The 20397-nt window shown below is 47.4% G+C and overlaps 1 protein-coding gene across 2 annotated transcripts in view; it reads right to left on the reverse strand.

Moving 5' to 3' along the window:
• The window catches only part of elovl5 (ELOVL fatty acid elongase 5), a 95076-nt gene extending 75088 nt beyond the window's left edge, over positions 1-19988 (reverse strand). Inside the window, exon 1 of one of the 2 annotated variants that reach the window (XM_033020691.1) lies at positions 19705-19988. The gene's annotated coding sequence lies outside the window, so the exon portion shown is untranslated. Of the gene's footprint in view, positions 1-19289; positions 19553-19704 lie in introns of those variants that run through there. The other variant, XM_033020692.1, reaches the window with a different exon arrangement.
• Between the last annotated feature and the right edge of the window lie 409 nt (positions 19989-20397).

Here is a 20397-nt window from a genome sequence, read left to right on the forward strand (position 1 = left end):
AACCAGAGCACCGAGAGAAAACCCACGTGGTCACAGGGATCACGTACAAACTCCGTGCCGACAGCACCTGAGGTGGGGATCGAACCAGGGTCTCTGGCGCTGTGAGGCAGCAACTCGACCGCTGCGCCGCTGTTGGAGGACAAACGAGAGGCTGGGCTTTGGTCTGATCAGGGTGGACGTTGTCGGGAAGCAGCACCTCCTACGAGGCAGCAGCCCCTGGAGCCACACTGAGATGGGCCTGGAATCAGTGGGCTCGAGGTACCACCACCACCACCACCCACCCACACCTGCCCCCTCCCTCTCACCAGCCCCGTGAAGCTTGAAGACAGCACTGAATGATTCCACAACACAAGCACTATCCACTGAAGGGAACTAATCCACGAGCATAGAGCTGGTATCAAGAGCAACGGAATCAAGCTGTGCGTTAGACCGAGGTGACTACTTTGCACTCTTCCTATCTGTCGGAGTTAAACAGTTTGCATTGCATGGGCAAGCTGGGCACCAGCTAATGTCTGCTCTGCTGTGACCACAGACACTGATACATCAGACCACCAGACGCCTTTCCTCCACACAGTTCGAGCCTGTACCTTCTCCCTGTGACCGCGTGGGTTTTCACTGGGTGCTCCGGTTTCCTCCCAAACTCCAAAGAGGTCCAGATATGTAGGGTAATTGTCTTTTGAATTAGGTCTAGGTGTCCTGTTTTCTGGGAGACTACCGGGGGGGATTACAAGTGAGCTCTCGTAATTTTGTCTGGATTAAAGGAGGTGCCGTAACACCAGTTGCCCAAAAATCGGTGGTGGACGTATAAATTGATAACTTTGTAGATTATAGGTGCAGATTTATGCCATTCAGCCCATCAAACTACTCTGCCATTCAATCATGGCTGATCTATCTTTCCCTCTCAATAATAGGATATATTAGGTGATGTAACTCCAATAATCCATCACCTTTATGGTTTTGGCTGGATTAGCAGCTTCTCCGGATTATTGGATGTTATTCCCATTAATTCCCACACACATTGATTTTTCCCACATGTTCCGCAGCATGTTCAGATGGGGCCGCTGAGCTTCAAAGAGAGTGGTATAATAAACAAGGACTGCAGGCAGACCGAATCTCGGGCCTCAGATTCACCCATGTCCCTGTCTCCTGATGTTCTGGTCCCTGACCCCAGATCTGGCTCCACACCAGCCCCGCAGCCCCGGCCAGCTCTCTTCCCAGTTGTTATCAGGCAACTGAACAATCCTCTCACCAACAAGAGAGCAGTCCTGACCTCCCATCTACCTCATTGGAAACCCTCGGACTATCTTTAATTGAACTTTACCTTGCACTAAACGTTATTCCCTTACCATGTATCTGTACTCTGTGGATATTCGATTGTAATCATGCATTGTCTTTCCACTGACAGGTTAGCACGCAACAAAAAGCTTTTCACCGTACCTCGGTACATGTGACAATAAACTAAACTAAACCTTTGATTTACTCTCCGGACTAATAACAGCTTTTTGCTGGACAAGAGGATTTCGGAGCAAATCGATACTGGATTATCAGTTTAGTTTGGTTTAGAGATACAGCAGGGAAACAGGCCCTTCGGTCCACTGAGTCCGAGCTGACCAGCGATCAACCGTTCACACTAGTTTGCATTAGTTTTGTTGATTACTATTTATTTCATACCTTACATTCTTTATCTCTGCGACTCCCTCTCCCCTGACTCAGTCTGAAGGAGGGTCTCGACTGAAGTCTGAAGGGAGAGATAGATCAGCCATGATTGAATGGCGGAGTAGAAGATGGGCTGAATGGCCTAATTCTACTCCTGTCACCTATGACCTTATGACCCAAAACGTCAGCCATTCCTTCTCTCCAAAGATGCTGCCTGACCCGCTGAGTTACTCCAACATTTTGTGTCTATCTTCTAGTGATTTCTGGACTCTTTTTATTCTTGGCTCCGAGCCTCCTTGTTCCTAAAAAAACGCTTGTCGGAAAGATACTTCTAACGTTCTGACCCCAGGATCAGCAGGTATCAGAAGGAAACCCAGATCACAAGAACCCGCTTCTTTGAAGGATTGATGGCAAAATCACTTCAGTCTTTCACATAAACAGCTCAATCAGATGCCAGTGGGACTCACCCTGATAGAAAAGAAAATATATTTGTGTAGGAAGGAATTATAAATGCTAATTTACACTGAAGATAGAAACAAAATGTTGGAGTAACTCAGCGGGTCTAGCAGCAGCTCTGGAGAGAAGGAATGGGTGACGTTTCAGGTTGGGACCCTTCTTTAAGGAAAATATATTTGCTTTGCAGAAAAGGCGAAATAAATATAATGGTTTTTAGTTTAGTTTAGTGATACAGCACGGAAACAGGCCCTGCGGCCCACCGAGCCTGCGCAGACCGGCGATCCCCGTACACTAGCACTATCCTACACACACTAGAGACAATTTACAATTTTACAGAAGTCAATAAAGCCTACAAACCTGCACATCTTTGGAGTGTGGGAAGAAACAGGAGCACCCAGACAAAACCCACGCAGGTCTGGGGGAACGTACAAACTTTATACAATCCCACAGTCAGGATTGAACCCGGGTCTCTGGCGCTGTGAGTCAGCAACTTTACTGCTGCGCCACTGTGTCGCCCAGTTGAAGTGGTACATTAAGACTAACCCACAACTTGGCTCCCAGCTCAGCTTCTAAGTTGCTCATGTAAACTACACAGGGAGAGAGACAGTACTAGCACTTCTAACAGCCTTTCTGTAGCCTCTCTCCCTACCCACTTACATCCTTGGCACTCATTAATAGCCTCAAACCCTAAACTGAGATATAACAAGCTACACTCAAATAGGGCAGTACAGAGGCAGAGACACAGGTTCGACCCTGACTATGGGTGCTGCCTGTACAGAGTTTTTGTACGTTCTCCCTGTGACCTGCATGGGGCTTTCTCCGGGTGCGCCAGTTTCCTCCCACACTCCAAAGACGTGCAGGTTTGTAGGCTAATTGACTTCAGTGAAAATTGTGCTTAGTGTGTAGCGTGTGCTTGTGTGCAGGGATCACTGGTCAGCACAGACTCGGTGGGCCGAAGAGCATAGTTCCGCTCTGTATCTCTCAACTATACCAAACACAGTCAATATGCATGTAGCAGGGCTGTATCTTACTCATTATCATCACACGATTCAGTGCATGTTCTTTATCGTCTTTGACACAATTTGGCATGAAATCGGCCAGATTTAGACTTTGGAGATACAAGAAGTTCTAAATGATACATTCTAGTTGTTGACTCATTAGTGTGGCATTTCTGTGGTGTTGAATTTTCACTGTGGTGATGAATTAAGAATAGTAGATGTCATGCATTGGCTATTGACTGCTTTTCCCAGATTTGGACCTGAACAGACTGTAACATGATTAATGGATTTGACCAATTTGACAGGGATGTGACCAATCCAGTAGTGGGACATTGGTTGCTATATCAACCGGAAGGAGCGCTGTGCAAAATTGGGCATCTTGGGTTACTGTTGCACATCACGGTGCTTGTCAGTTTTTAAATTGCAGAGAGTTGTGGATACAGCCCAGACCATCACACAAGCCAACCTCCCTTCCATAGACTCCATCTACACTTCACGCTGCCACGGCAGGGCCAGGGCATGTGCTGGACAACTATCCCCAGTCTTCACCGACATTTTCAATCTCTCACTGGCCCAGGGTGTTGTCCCCACTTGCCTCAAGACATCAACCATCGTGCCAGTGCCCAAACAGTCAGCCACAGGGAGTCTCAACGATTTCCGCCCAGTGGCACTCACCCCTGTCATTGCTAAGTGCTTTGAGCGGCTGATCTTGGCTCACCTCAAAGCCAGCCTCCCCCCCACACTGGACCCCCATCAGTTTGCCTACCGGGCCAACAGGTCTACAGAGGACGCCATATCGGCGGCCCTACACTCAGCCCTGACCCACCTGGACAGCAATAACACCTACATCAGGTTGCTGTTCATTGATTTCAGCTCTGCCTTTAACACTGTCATCCCCGCCAGCTTGATCACCAAACTCAGCGGACTTGGCATCTCCACCTCCCTCTGCAACTGGACACTGGATTTCCTCACCAACAGACCACAGTCTGTCAGGGTCAACAACCTCACCTCCTCCACTATAACACTGAACACCGGCGTGCCACAGGGCTGTGTGCTCAGCCCTCTCCTCTACTCCCTCTTCACCCACGACTGCATCCCTAAGTACGGATCCAACGGCATCATTAAGTTTGCTGACGACACCACGGTGGTAGGACTGATCAGTGACAACGATGAGTCAGCCTACAGAGAGGAGGTCCAGCACCTGACAACCTAGTGTGCCAACAATAACCTCGTCCTCAACTCCAAGAAGACGAAGGAAATTATTGTCGACTTCAGGAAGGTCAGAGGAGGCAGTCATACCCCCATCCATATAAACGGGACTGAGGTGGAGCGCGTCTCCAGCTACAAATTCCTCGGGGTACATATCTCGGAGGATTTGTCCTGGTCCCTCAACACCTCCAAGCTGATCAAAAAGGCACAGCAGCGCCTTTACTTCCTGAGGAGGCTCAAGAAAGCCCACCTGTCCCCCCAGATCCTGACCAACTTCTACCGCTGTACCATCGAGAGCATCTTGACCACCTGCTTCACGGTATGGTACAGCAGCTGCACTGTTGCGGACAGGAAGGCACTACACGGGTGGTGAAAACCGCGCAGCACATCATCGGTGCCCCGCTCCCTGCCATGGATGCCCTCCACCGAAAGCGGTGTCTGAGACGGGCTAGGAAGATCATTAAAGACCCCTCCCACCCCAACCATGGACTGTTTGCCCTCCTCCCATCAGGGAGGCGGTACAGGAGCCTCAGGTCTCGTACCAGTAGGATGAGGAACAGCTTCTACAATTATACCATCACATTGCTGAACTCGGAGTCCCGCCGATAGATCCCTCCGTCCCCATTGTTTAATTATTCTGCATTTTTGATTATTCTGTATCTTCTTTTTTTTTAAAATTTCTATATGCACTACTACTACGGACTGACGCAAAACTGCATTTCGTTGTACCCATACTTAGTATTTGTGCAATGACATTAAAGTTGAATTGAATTGAATTGAATTGAATTGAATTGAATTGAAGGACCAGTCTCACCCCGGTCACTCACTCTTCTCCCCTCTATCCACTAGGGGCGCTGCACTGGCAGCAGCCTCTACCTACAGGCTGTCTGTTATTTCTATTTTTTTTAATTTTTAGTTAGTTTAAAGTCTTGTGTTGGGGGAAACTTTAACTTTTCTATGTGGGGGAGGGGGGCAGGGTAAGGGGGAAACCGTTTCCCAGTCTCTTCCTGGCGGGGACGCGACTATTTCTCCGAGTCGCGTCCTCGCCCCCCACCTCGCGGCCTACCAGCTGGATCGGAGCGGCCTTTCCTGCCGGGGACCGAGTACCGGACCAGGGCTGCTACAGCGGCGGCGCAGCGCTGGAGTCACCGCGGAGCGGGCGATGCCTACCTGGGTCGCCGTCTGGAGCTCCGGAGCGCTGAGCCGCTGCTCCAACATCGTGGAGCTCTGGTGCGGAGAGCTTCCAACGCGGGCGGCGCTGAACAACATCGTGGAGTCCTGGGGCGCCTTGCAGAGGGTCTCCAGCAGCAGTATCCACGTGGCGCGGCCTGCGGACTTCAGAAGCCGCCGACTCCGGTAGGAGGGGGCCGACTCTGGTGTCCACGCCGCTGAGGACATCCTGCAGCCCCGACGTCGGACTTGTATCACGAGCGGTCTGGACATCGGGCCGCCTGTAGCTGCAACTGCGGAGGGCACGGGGAGGCCCTGACCACGGGGAACAATGGAGGAAGAGACTGACTTTGGTGCCTTCCCACACAGTGGGAAACTTTGATTCTGCTGTGTGGGGATATTTTATGTCAAACCCTATAGTGTGTTGTGTCCCTGTTTTTTATTGTATGGCTGTATGGGAATTTCATTTCACTGTGCCATCTGGCACATGTGATGAATAAATCTATCTTGTATCTTGTATCTTGTATCTCCCATCAGGCAAGAGGTACAGAAGTGTGAAAACGCACACCTCCAGATTCAGGGACAGTTTCTTCCCAGCTGTTATCAAGCAACTGGACCATCCTATCACCAACTAGAGAGCGATCCTGACCTACCATCCACCTCATTGGAGACCCTCGGACAATCTTTGATCAGACTTTACTGGCTTTATCTTGCACTAAATGTTATTCTCTTCATTGTGTATCTGTACACTGTGGATGACTCGATTATAATCATGTATTGTCTTATCGCTGACTGGTTTGTACACAACAAAAGGTTTTCACTATACCTCGGTACATGTGACTATAAACTAAACTGAATTAAATAAAGTTATCGACAGATTTTGGGTATCATACCTCCTGTCACCAGGCTGTTCACAGGGATGGGCACTGAGACAAACTGTGCTGTCCGCCCGATAGTCACCAACTTGGTGACAGAAACAACTTGCTTCAATGCATGTGTAGGAAGGAACTGCAGATGCTGGTTTAGACCGAAGATAGACACAAAATGCTTGAGTAACTCAGCTGGTCAGGCAGCATCTGTGGAGGGAAGGAATGGGTGACTTCAGACCGGGACCTTCTTCAGATCATCGTCTGCATTTCCTTGCATCTGTATTTTAGGACAGATCTCTAACGCAAGGATATAAGGAAGGGTCAGGAAACCCACGCAGCTCACAGGAAGAATGTACAAACCCCTAGTCCAGGGGTGTGGCCCGTAACCCAAAATCATCCGGCCCACAGGTTGTTTTTTTCCGTAAGCATCCAGCCCGCAGACTTCCTTCATCTCCAGTACCTCCCGGGCCCGAGGCCACGCCGCCCAGGAGCGGTGATGCAAGTAAGTAAGTAAGTACATTTCATTTATATAGCACGTTTAAATCAACTCGTGTTGAAACCAAAGTGCTTTACATAGAAGAAATAATTAAGTTTTCGTACATCGATAGAAAAATTAAAAAAAAGAAAAACGACACAACCCATTATAGAATCAACATGAACATCCCCCCACAACAGAATCAAAATTTTCAACTGTGGTGAAAGGCATCAGAAAGTTTCAGTCGTCTTCCTCTGTGATCACCCGAGTTTGCGGCCTATTTGTGGCCTCCGCAGCCAGTCCGATGTTTTCAGACCCTCTTGCTGGGAAGATGGAACTCCGGCGTTGGGTGAACACTCCTCAGCAGCTTGGAATGTCTGGAGCGCCCGCTCCCTCCCCGGAGACCGCGGCTCCCGAAGTCCTCAGGCCGCGCTGGTTGGAGCTCCGACTCTGACGATCTCGATCCCAGGCTCCGTGGTGTTTTAAATCCAGCGCCGCCCGCCCGCAGCTGGACGCCCACAGTCACAGCTCCTCGGATGTTGGAGTCGGCGGTCACAGCACTACGGAGCTTACCGCGCGGCGACCCGGGTAGGGCATCGCCCGCTCCGTGATGGTGCCTCAGCGCTGTGCCGCCACCAAAGCTCTAGTCCCGGCCGGTCCCGACAGGAAACGCCGCTCCAGTCCGATGGTAGGCCGTGAGGAAGGGGCGAAGAAGCAGCTCGAAGGGAAGCCGCCTCTCCGACCAGGTAGGGACTAGGAAATAAAGTTTTCCCCTTCCCCTACCCACCACATAAAGGAAGACCTCCAACAAACATTTTGTTTTTAACAGGACTAAAAATAAAAATAAAAAAGGGTGAAGGGACGGACTGCAGGCAGAGCAGCCATACACAACGGCGCCCCACTCCTGCAGTCCGCCATTTTTTGTGGCGAGGCAAGGAGGCCTGCGCTGGCAGCCGCAATTACGATGAGCCGCCAGGCGCCAAGTGCGGCGAACTCTGGCTGTACCGCATCCCGCGCAAAGCCACCGGCACGGCCGCGCACCTTCTGTGTCTGGGCTTCACTGTTGGGATCAGGGTTGTCAATAGGCCGGGGATGGGTGAGTGCGAGTATTTGAGTCACCGTCTTCAGGACAGGTAATGGTCTGTAGGTACGCCATGTTCGTGAGCGCCCTTAACTAGGGGCCGGTGCTGCGGGTGGCATCCTCGAAGGGGCAGGATCTATGTGAACACGTGATTTGATGCCTGCCATTCGGGGCGGGATCCATGTGTACACGTGATAGATGTGGCCCGCCATCCACTCACAGACATGCGTCCTGGCCCCTATGGAGAACAAGGTTGCCAACCCCTGTCATAGTCAGTATTGAACCCAGGTCTCTGGCACTATAGGCAGCAACTATATTGCTCGACGGACTGAGCTTAAAGGAGAGGTTGAGTAGGCTAGGACTCTGTTCCTTGGAGTGCAGAAGGATAAGGGGTGATCCTATAGAGGTGTACAAAATCATGAGAGGAATAGATTGGGGAAACACAGAATCTCTTGCCCAGAGTAGAGGAATTAAGGATCAGAGGACACAGGTTTGGCGTGAGAGGAGGGGGGAGGGATAGGAATCTGAGGGGTAACTATTTTTTTTTACACCAATTGTACTGGGTGTATGGAACGAGCTTCCAGTTGGGGTCATTGAGGCCGGGACGATAACAAGATTTAAAAGACATTTAGACAGATGAATGGATAACTGTATGACTCCAAAACCAAACCACGTTTAGTTTAGTTTCGAGATACAGAGCACAAACAGGCCCTTCTGCCCACCGAGTTCGTGCCGACCAGTGATCCCCGTACACTAGCACTATCCTACACGCACGAGGGACTATTTTACCGAAGCCAATTAACCTACAAACCTGCACATCTTTGGAGTGTGGGAGGAAACCGGCAAGAATCCTCGCGGTCACAGGGAAGATACTCAGTACAGACAGCACCCGTAGTCAGGATCGAACCTGGGTCTTTGGCGCTGTGAAGCAGCAACTCTGCCGCTGCACCACTATGCCGCCCTATCCCTTAATGAAACTTGCAGATTAATAATAAGAGGTGGTGGTGCAGTGAAGGATAGAGGGGTTGGGAAGGGCCGCAGGAACAGTACACTGCTTACTCGGGCAAAGGCAGGAGTGGGCTGAGGAACGGCGGAAGGTGGTGAAGCAAGGGCCTTGAGGAATGTTGGCTGGGACAGCGGACCAGGAAGCTGAGGCTTGTTACATTCTGCAGAATAATCACTCATCGTTCCATGTCCCAGGGCAGCCAAACATTATCAGGCATGAGAAAGCAGCTACAAGCAGACTCCCACTGATGGGTGATAGCAGTACGCAGTGACCCTGGCCCTGGCAAACACATCCTACAAGTGGCTACTGTTACACACAATGTTGCACATCTCCTTCATGTAACGTTGGAACTGAAACACAATATCCAGCTTTAAACCTGTCGACACAGTGAATAACAAACATTCTCACATATCAACAAGATGTGAAGGGGGAAAGATTTTATAGGAGAGACCCCATTTAGAATATTGTGTGCAGTTTTGGGCATCATGTCAAGGAAAGATGTTGTCTTTGTTCAAGGGTCGGGTGGAGACGGGAGAAGGGGTCTTCACCGTGTCCAGTCTGATTAAGGGTCTCGACCAGAAACGTCACCTATTCTTTTTCTCTAGAGATTCTGCCTGACCCACTGAGTTACTCCAGCACTTTGTGTCTATCTTCAGCAAGATAGCAGGCCCTTCGGCACAACGTGCCTGCGCCAACCAAAGGTGCCCATCGACACTAGTCCCCCTTGCCTGCATTTGGCCCATATCTTAGACATTAGGGAGGGAACTGGAGCACCCAGAGGAAATCTACATAGACAAAGGAAGAACGTGCAAACGCTACAGAGACAGTGCCGGGAGGGTTTGGGGGAGGGGGGAGTTTGGGGGAGGGGGGGGGAGGGGATTTAGATTTGAACCTGGAGCTATGAGGCTGCAGTTCTACTGTGCCACTCAAGATTCATACAGCATGGAAACAAGGCCTTTGGTACAATGTCTTCCCGAACCATCCAATTCCCCACTTACACCAATCCCACAACAATCCCATTCTATTTCCCCTACATTCCCATCAAGAAAGTTTAAGAAAGAATTGCAGATGCTGTAAAAATCAAAGTTTACACAAAAATGCTGGAGGAACTCAGCGGGTGAGGCAGCTTTTATGGAGAGAAGGAATAGGTGACGTTTCGGGTTGAGACCCATCTTCAGACTGAAGAAGGGTCGACCCGAAACGTCACCTATTCCTTCTCTCCATAAATGATGCCTCACCCGCTGAGTTCCTCCAGCATTTTTGTCTCCCATCAAGAAAGTGGTCATCAAACTGCAATAAGTGACGTATCAAGCGCAAATTTAGAATGGCCAATTAACCTACAGCGTGGAAACATGCCCTTCGGCCCAACTTATCCACAACAACCATCTACACCAGTCCCATCTGCCCGTGTTTGCCCCATATCCTTGGTATGTGGGTGGAACCTGGATCACCCATTATTAGGAAACGGAAGAAAATGTATTCCAATCGTATTACTGTATCTTTCTTTCCGCAACAGTACGCACTGTGCAAATAATTAGTACATTCCCAGCAAAAATCTCTCTATCTCTCTATTTATAGAAACAATCTGAAACTTTGAACGGTAGTGGCAAAATTAACATTACACTACAACAATTACCAAAACCACCAGCAATTAGAACAATTAGCATGAAAATCAATTAAATCGTATTTTAGAGAGGCTAGACAGAGGGAGGCACAGTTGTGCAGAGGTAGAGTTGCTGCCTTACAGCGCCAGAGACCCCAGTTTGATCCCAACTACAGGTGCTGTCTGTACGAAGTTTGTATGTTCTTCCTGTGAATGTGTGGATTTTCTGCAGGTGCTCCAGTTTCCTCCCAAACTCCAAAGATGTACAGGTTTGTAGGTTAATTGGCTTCAGTAAAATTGCAAATTGTTCCTAGTGCGTAGGAAAGAGCTGCAGATTCTGGTTTAAATCCAGGGTAGACACAAAATGCTGGAGTAATTCAGCGGGACAGGCAGCATCTTTGGAGAGAAGGAATGAGTGACGTTTCGGGTCGAGGCCTTGTTCCTAGTATGTAGGATAGTGCTAGTGTGCAGTGATCGCTGGTCAGCGCAGGCTCGTTAAATTTAATTAAACTAAAGGAATTGCAAATGCTGGAATCGAAACACAAAGTGCTGGAGGAACTCAGCGGATCAGGCAGCATTTGGGGAGGGAATGGACAGACAATATTTTAGGCCAGGACCCTTCTCTAAATCTATATAAGAGCAGGTTTGCTGAGCACAGTGACTTGCACAATAGGCGACTATGTAAACCCACACTTACGCAAACAATTCTGTGCTCAGTCCCCAGGGCAATCAAGGTAGTCTGTAATTTACACAACACTGTACGATCACACGAGTTTACATCAGAAACAAGCCGGCAATGGCGGCACTGCTTACCCACAAGGCCGCCATTGGATGAGGATGGGGATGGTGGATCTGATTTGCCTAAAATCTGACTGAGATAATGGTTCACGAAATGTAACCCTTATCATAAGATCAAAAGTTCATAAGTGATAGTAGAATTCGGCCATTCGGCCCATCAAGTCTACTCAACCATTCAATCATGGCTGATCTATCTCTCCCTCCAAACCCCATTCTCCTGCCTTCTCCCCATAACCTCTGACACAGGCACTAATCAATAATCTATCTACCTCTGCCTTAAAAATATCCACTGTGGTCTCCACAGTCGTCTGTGGCAAAGAATTCCACAGATTCACCACTCACTGGCTAAAGAAATTCCTCCTCATCTCTTTCCTAAAAGAATATCCTTTTATTCTGAGGCTATGACCTCTAGTCCTAGACTCTCTCACTAGTGGAAACATCCTCTCCACATCCATCCTATCCAAGGCTTTCACTATTCTGTATGTTTCAATGAGATCCCCCCCCTCATTCTTGGTTCTTGGTTCTTGGTTTCTTGGTCCTCCAAAATATTCCAAATGGAATTTAAACTGGAGGTTCTAAACTCCACGGGTACAGGCACAGTGCCGACACATACTCATCATTGTCATCATATAGCATCTTCTGTAAGTCGGGGAGTGCCTGTACAGTTCACTGAAGACCAGTGAGAACTATACATTGCAAGCTGATTGTACTACTTCCCTGGACAATATGTTTTTTCAGAGGATCCATATCCTAAAGCAATGCAATGCCTCAGATTGCACAATCTATATTAAGGACACAGTGCAAACAACTCCCAGCTAGATTTGCAATAACTTTTAGAATTATGAATAATAGACAAAGAACATTGTCTTGTCTAATGGTAAGAATACCACTGATCAGAACTGACTGAAAAGTTTAATAGGATGGAACTGCAGATGCTAGTTTATACCAAAGATAGAACCAAAGTGCTGGAATAATTCAGCGGGTCAGGAAGCATTCCTGGAGAACTCGGATAGAAGGCGTTTTGGGTCGAAACCCCAGCCTGAAGAAGGATCCTGACCCGAAGTGTCACCCATCATTTTTCTCTAGAGGTGCGGCCTGAGTTACTCCTGCATTAACGTAAAGGTCTACCTCCCTCATCCCAAATACTAGAGGGGAAACCAGATGCGGCTTTGAGCAACTTTAAAAGGTCCTGCGTAAAAATATTTATTAATTAAGCTGGAATTCTGATGTAAGAGTTAAAAACAATTAGGGAATCTAATTCAATCTAATTTTTTGGGGGGTGGACATGGGAAAGAACAAGAAAAAATGAAATCAACAGTTAGATTGACCTCGTAGGGATAGCGGAGTTAAGGGATATGGGGAGAAGGCAGGAACGGGGTACTGATTGTGGATGATCAGCCATGATCACATTGAATGGCGGTGCTGGCTCGTAGGGACCGAATGGCCTACTCCTGCACCTATTGTCTATAACACTTGGAGAGGGTGGGAGGGAACCAGAGCTCCTGGTGAAAACTCATGCAGTCGCGGAGAAAACATGCAAGCTCCGTACAGACAGCACCAGTAGTCAGGATCAAAGCCAGGTCACTAGCACTAGCAAATCTACTGCTGCACCACTCTACATGTAACACCTACATTCAGAAAGTTATCTTGGCAATGTACTTGGCAATGAAATTAGCGGGAGAACTGTCAGTTCCAACAGTAACCTTGATTTGAGGCAAGTTGAAAGTTTGCTACCATCAGTCTTACATATAAAATCACAAGCTGATACACACTTTGTTATTTTTCTTAAACATCCTAAAAGTCATTCTTCTGCCTTTTTTTACTAATCCAAATCACAAATTGTTAAAATGTGTAGGAATGTCTGAAGAAGGATCTCAACCTGAAATATCATCTAATCCTGACCCGCTGAGTTACTTTTTGTGTCTGTCTTCATGAATAGTTAAGATGTGTCGGAAGGAAATGCAGATGCTGGTTTACATCGAAGATAAGACACAAAATGCTGGAGTAACTCAGAGGGACAGGCAGCATCTCTGGAGAAAATGGAATAGGTGATTTTTCAGGTCAAGACCCTTCTTCAGACTGAGAGTCAGGGGAGAGTGAAACTAGATCTTCTGCACCCCATATTTCGTTTGGGCAGCTTACAACCCGGCCGCATGAATATTGATTTCTCCCACCTCAAGTAACCCTTGCATCCTTTCTCTCTCTGTCCCTGCCCAACCCTAGTTGTTGTGCTAGTTTCACTGTTATCCTGTTGAGTTTCACTGTCTATATAACTCGTTTTCACTTACCCCACAGCCAGCAATGGTTCATTGTGGACTCCACCTTTCCTTGATCATCATTAGTTTTTACATACCTTTCATTCATCAATCTATCCATATACTACTATATATCTATCTATATATTACTAAAACTCTCATCGTGTTTGTTTGTAAGTGCGCGTGCAAGTTACAAGTTATTCATATTTTTAACTTTAGAAAACCCCACTTTGAAAAAATCTTTCATCTGAACTGGCAGTTGGCAGTGATGATGTCACAATGGGATCTCATTACATAAACTGCCCCTCACCAGTTAGCAGCGTAGGACGTCTTGTTTGTTTGTTTGTATGCGTGCGTGTGCGTGATATCCCAAAACCCTGCCAAAACAGTACACGATAGCGCTACAATTATTGGCCCACCTTACTCACCATTCTCCTGGGATGTAAATGAATCAAGGTTTATTCGGATTGATGTTATATTTTATTGACATTTTAACCTTTACAAAAATCACTTTACAAACCACTTTTCCACTTGCCCTGCCTGTCAGCCGCCTTCGACATCACAATGACGTCACAATGGGATCCTGAACATCATTTTTTTAATATCGCCATTTTCATTGACGTTGATTTTATTCTGGAAAAAAATCCCTTTTAATCAAATTCCTCCGTTTTCATTAACAGCTAACATTGCATCTAGGTTATTTTAAAGAAAAACATGATTTTCATTGAGAATTTCAATGGAACCAAAAAAAATTGCGATTTTCATTGTGGGGTGGTGGGATAGGAGGGAGGTGAGGAGTGGGGGAGCAGGGGGATAGCGGGAGAGGAAGGGGGTAGGGAGGGAGAGGGAGGGGAAAGTGGGAGAGATGGGGAGGGAGAGTGGGGAGGAGGGGGATAGAGGGAGAGGAGGGGGGAGGCAGTGAGTGGGGGATAGATGGAGAGGAGGGCAGTGGGGGAGGTGAGGAGAGAGAGTAGGGGTGGGATAAGGGGGAGGTGAGGAGTGGGGAAGGAGGGGGACAGAGGGAGGTGGGGTAGGGAGGGGAGAGGGGTTATGGAGGGAGTGACTGAGGGTAGGGGAAAGGAGAGGGAGAGAGAGGTGAGGGAGTGAGTGGGGGAGGGGAGGAGGAGAGAAGAAAGAAGAGGGTGAAGAGGATGGGGTGGAAGAGGGATGGTGAGGTAATGGAGGAGGGTAGGGGGAAGATAGGGGATGAGGGGAAGAAGCTGAGGAGGTTGGCAGAGGGTGGGGAGAGGGAGGCTAATTGAGATGGGAAATAAGGGACTGAAGAGGAAGAGTGAGATGCGTTCACATGTTATTGCCATTTTAAACTTTAAAATCTTCGGCCGCTTCTGCGCAGTTGGGGGCTATGGGTGAGTGGTGGAATATTGGGTTGGGGGAACGGGGTCCAACGGGTCCCTCTTGGTCTAGTTTCTTCTATATCTCTCTATATCATCATCTATATCTCTTGTTTCCTTTACCCTGACTCTCAGTCTGTAGAAGGGTCTCGACACGAATCATCACCTATTCCTTTTTCCAGAGATGCTGCGTGACCCGCTGAGTTACTCCAGGTTTCTGTGACCTTCTTCTTGATGTTCAATAATTCTATTCACCAAGTCGCCAGAAATGAAAGTTCCCCGACACTACGGCAGCCTGGTGCTTTACAGCATCAGGGATCCGGTTCAATCCTGACTGCGGGTGCTGTCTGTACGGAGTTTGTACGTTCTCCCCGTGACAGCATGGGTTTTCCTCCCGCACTCCAAAGACATACAGTTTGTAGGTTAATTGGCTTAGGTAAATATTGTAAATTGTCCCTAGTGTGTGTAGGATTGTGTTAGTGTGCGGGGATCACTGGTCGGAATGGACTTGGTAGGCCGAAGAGCCTGTTTCTGCATTTTGTCTCTCAACTAAAACTAAACTAAACCATGATATGTGCAGCAGAACTCTAAATGTCTCTTCAAAGCCTTGAATCATGATTCACGCTAGTTTCATGCTCCTCATGTTGAAGCCAATATTGACTTTACAAAAATGAAATGTTCCTGTGCCAAAACATAGTTTAGCGCTGACTCAGGCTGACCCTGGCACAGAATGTTACACCCACATTCAGAAGACATCTTGACAATGTGCTTGGGTGGAAAATGCTTGTCTTGTCCTAGTGGGGGAACTGTCGGTTCCAGCAGTAGCCTTGACTTGAAGACAGACACAAAGTGCTGGAGTAACTCAGCGGGTCAGGCAGCGTCTATGGAGAAAAGGAATAGATGACGTTTTGGGTCGAGACTCTTCTTCACACTGAGAGTCAGGGGCAAGGTAAACAAGAGATAGACGGTGATATAGACGGTGATATAGAGAGATATAGTACAAATGAATGAAAGATGTGCAAAAAAGTAATGTTGATCAAGGAAAAGTGGGCGAGTTTGAGGCTCAGTTAGATATTGGCAAGTATGATGTTGTGGGAATTACAGAGACATGGCTGCAAGAGGGCCAGGGCTGGGAACTGAATATTCAAGGGTACACATCCTATCGAAAAGACAGACAGGTGGGCAGAGGGGGTGAGGTAGCTCTGTTCGTGAGGAATGAAATTCAGTCCCTTGCAAGGGGTGACATTGAAATAGGAGATGTGGAGTCAGTATGAATAAAACTAAGGAAGTGTAAGGGTAAAAAGATCCTAATGAGACTTATCTATAGGCCCCCAAACTGTAGCCTGGATATAGGGTGCAAGTTGAATCAGGAGTTATAATTGGCATGTAGTAAAGGTAATGCTACGGTTGTGGTGGGAGATTTCAACATGCAGGTAGACTGGGAAAATCAGGTTGGTACTGGGCCCCAAGAAAGGGAGTTTGTGGAGTGCCTCCATGATAGATTCTTAGAGCAGCTTGGATTGGAGCCTACCAGGGAGATGGCAATTCTGGATTTAGTGTTATGATTTGATAAAGGAATTTGAGGTTAAGGAACCATTAGGCGGTAGTGACCATAATATGGTCAGGTTTAATCTACAATTTAAGAGGGAGAAGGGTAAATCGGAGGTGTCAGTGTTACAGTTGAACAAAGGGGGCTATGGGGCCATGAGGGAGGAGCTGGCCAAAGTTGACTGGAAAGATACCCTAACAGGGATGATAGTGGAACAACAATGGCAGGTATTTCAGGGAATAATACAGAAGGTGCAGGATCAGTTCATTCCAAAGAGGAAGAAAGATTCTAAGGGGAGTAAGGGGCGACCGTGGCTGACAAGGGACATCAGGGACAGTATAAAAATAAAAGAGAAGTACAACATAGCAAAGATGAGCGGGAAGCAAGAGGATTAGGTACAGAAGATAACTAAAAAGGCAATACGGGGAGAAAAGATGAGGTACGAAGCTAAGCTAGCCAAGAATATAAAGCAGGATAGTAAGAGCTTCTTTAGGTATGTGAAGAGGAAAAAATTAGTTAAGACCAAAGTTGGACCCTTGAAGACTGAACAAAGTGAATTTATTATGGGGATCAAGAAAATGGCAGATAAGTTAAACAGGTACTTTCGATCCGTCTTCACTAAGGAGGACACAAACAATCTTCCTGATGTACTAGTGGCCAGAGGATCTGGGGTGATGGAGGAACTGAAGTAAATCCACATTAGGCAGGAAATGGTGTTGGATAGACTGATGGGACTGAAGGCTGATAAATCCCCAGGGCCTGATGGTCTGCATCCCAGGGTACTTAAGGATGTGGCTCTAGAAATCGTGGACGCATTGGTGATAATTTTCCAATGTTCTATAGATTCAGGATCAGTTCCTGTGGATTTGAGGGTAGCTAATGTTATCCCACTTATTCAGAGGGGGGAGAGAGAAAACAGGGAATTATAGACCTCGGTGGTGGGAAGTTGCTGGAGCCAATTATAAAAGATGAAATTGCGGCACATTTGGATAGCAGTAACAGGATCGGTCCGAGTCAGCATGGATTTACGAAGGGGAAATCATACTTGACCAATCTTCTGGAATTTTTTGAGGATGTAACTAGGAAAATGGACAAGGGAGAGCCAGTGGATGTTGTGTACCTCGACTTTCAGAAAGCATTCGATAAGGTCCCACATAGGAGATTAGTGGGCAAAATTAAAGCACATGGTATTGGGGGTAGAGTGCTGACATGGATAGAAAATTGGTTGGCAGACAGGAATCAAAGAGTAGGGATTAACGGGTCCCTTTCAGAATGGCAGGCAGTGACTAGTGGGGTACCGCAAGGCTCCGTGCTGGGACTGCAGCTATTTACAATATACATCAATAATTTAGATGAAGGGATTCAAAGTAGCATAAGCAAATTTGCAGATGACACAAAGCTGGATGGCAGTGTGAACTGTGAGGAGGATGCTATGAGAATGCAGGGTGACTTGGAAAGGTTGGGTGAGTGGGCAGATGCATGGTAGATGCAGTTTAATGTGGATAAATGTGAGGTTATCCACTTTGGTAGCGAAAACAGGAAGGCAGATTATTATCTAAATGGTGTCAAGTTGGGAAAAGGGGAAGTACAATGCTATCTGGGGGGTCCTTGTTCATCAGTCAATTAAAGTAAAGGGGCTGTCCCACTTGGGTGACCTAATTGGAAAGTTTAGAAGAGTTTGAAAAATTGGCATGTTGAAGACCTCCTTCGACTATGTTAAAGACCAGCTTCGACTAGCTACGACTGACTTCGGGAAAATTGGACACCGAATAGTGGAGAGTGAAGACGACCTCCTTCGAGCTCCCTTCGACTATGATGAAGATTATCTACGACTACCTTCGACTACCCTCGATTACCTACGACTAACATGCCGACCTATTACGACGTACTACGACCTACTACGACTAAACCTACGAGTAAAAAAGTATCGATTTTTTTCATGGCGAGAAGGGAGAAGGCAGGAACAGGATACTGATTGTGGATGATCAGCCATGATCACATTGAATGGCGGTGCTGGCTTGAAGGGCCAAATGGCCTACTCCTGCACCTATTGCCTATTGGAGCCCACAATGGTCCATTGTTAGCTGTGGTGATAACGAGTTATACAGACAGTGAAACTCTACAAGACAACAGTGAAACTTGACGTGGGGAGAGTTGAAAGTTTGCTACCATCAGTCATACATTAAAACTCTCAACCTGATACACACATTGCTACTTTTTAAAAACACACTAGCAGCCATTCTTCTATTTTTTACTAATCCGTCTCGCAAATAGTTAAAATGTGTAGGGATGTCTGAAGAAGGGTCTCGACCCGAAACGCCACCTTTTCCTGTACTCCAGACAGAGATGCTGCCTGACCCGTTGAGTTACTCCAGCTTTCTGTGTCTATCTTCACGAATAGTTAAGATGTGTGGAAAGGAGCTGCAGATGTTGGTATACACCGAAGACAGGCACAAAATGCTGGGGTAACTTTATACTTTTTCGTACCTCTGGTTTCCCTCTCCCCTGACTCTCAGTCTGAAGAAGGGTCTCAACCCGAAACATCACCTATTCCTTGGCTCCAGAGGTGCTGTCTGACCCGCTGTTACTCCAGCACTTTGTGTGTGTGTGTGTGTGTGTGTGTCTCTCTCTCTCTCTCTTAGTGAATAGTTCAACTCCCGGCATCGCAGAGCTGCTAATTGAAGCTTTACACATCAAAGCGCCGCAGAAAGTGGCAATTCATCAGAAAGACCAAATGGATCGCATTAACACAAGGGCGGAGGGGACGGATACACACCCTTAAATGAAGAAAGGGTGCTAAAGAAATGCTTACCTCGGCCGGAGCAACAAAGAGAATATATCTTGCAGAAACACCGGCGTTTTTGCAATCAATGCAAAGTAGACTTTTCTGTTCTGTTTTTGAAAGCCTCGCTTGACATTTAGCAGAAACCAAAGCGCAAAATGCAAATGTCTTAATAAAAGCTACACTTGTTCTTCTTTGAAAATGTAAATTATATTTTATATATATATATATATATATATTATATATTTATATACATTGCACGCTTTCCCGGGACCATTCCACACACAGTCCGGGACTGCGTTACATTTCACTCCCACTGAACTGCCTTCTTGTGGAACAAGAGTCAAATAACATTTTATGCACAGACAAATATTATATATATATATAGAGAGAGAGAGAGAGAGAGAGAGAGAGAGTTGGTTAAAGCAGCTGAACTAAGACGGACCTTAGAATGTGGAAAGGCTGGTTCACTTGCTCACTCACTCACTCCCGAGGTAAATAAAGATCCGACAAGTAGGAAGGATGAGCGCAATGTGTTCCTTTCTGAGGAAGAAGCGGCGTGTAGTCAGACCCTGGTCTTCAGCTCCCTCTCACCGCCCAGGCACACTCTGCACACACACACACACAGAGAGATGACAGGACCAGGGCACTGGGAAACGAGCAACATGTGATTGAGTTTCTGCTTTATCATCCACGCAACGTCACATCGCACAGCTCGCAACTAACCAGCAAACTCCCAGCTTCTCTCCCTCCCTCCCTCCAACCCTCGCCCACATTACTCCCCTCCCTCCCACATTACTCCCCTCCCTCCCACCCTCTCCCCTGATCCTTCCTCCCCATTCCTCTCACCCTCACGTTACCACTTCCCCCTGCACCCTCTGCCCACTCCTTCCTCTTCCATCTGCATCCTCTCTCTCCTCCCTTCGCCTTTGTATTCTCTCCCCATAACTTCTCTCCCCATTCTCTAACTCTTCCCTCTCCCGTTTCTTTCCCTCCCATTTATCACTTCACCTTTTTACTCTTTTCACCCTTGTACTCTTTCCCCAACCTCTCCTTCCCCATTCTCTCTTTCACCCCACACTCATCTCCATCGTTTTCTCCTCCCATTCATTCTCTCTCCAGCCTTCCCTCACTCCTT

The sequence above is a fragment of the Amblyraja radiata genome, chromosome 5 (genome assembly GCF_010909765.2).
Source record: "Amblyraja radiata isolate CabotCenter1 chromosome 5, sAmbRad1.1.pri, whole genome shotgun sequence".
NCBI classification, from domain to species: domain Eukaryota; kingdom Metazoa; phylum Chordata; class Chondrichthyes; order Rajiformes; family Rajidae; genus Amblyraja; species Amblyraja radiata.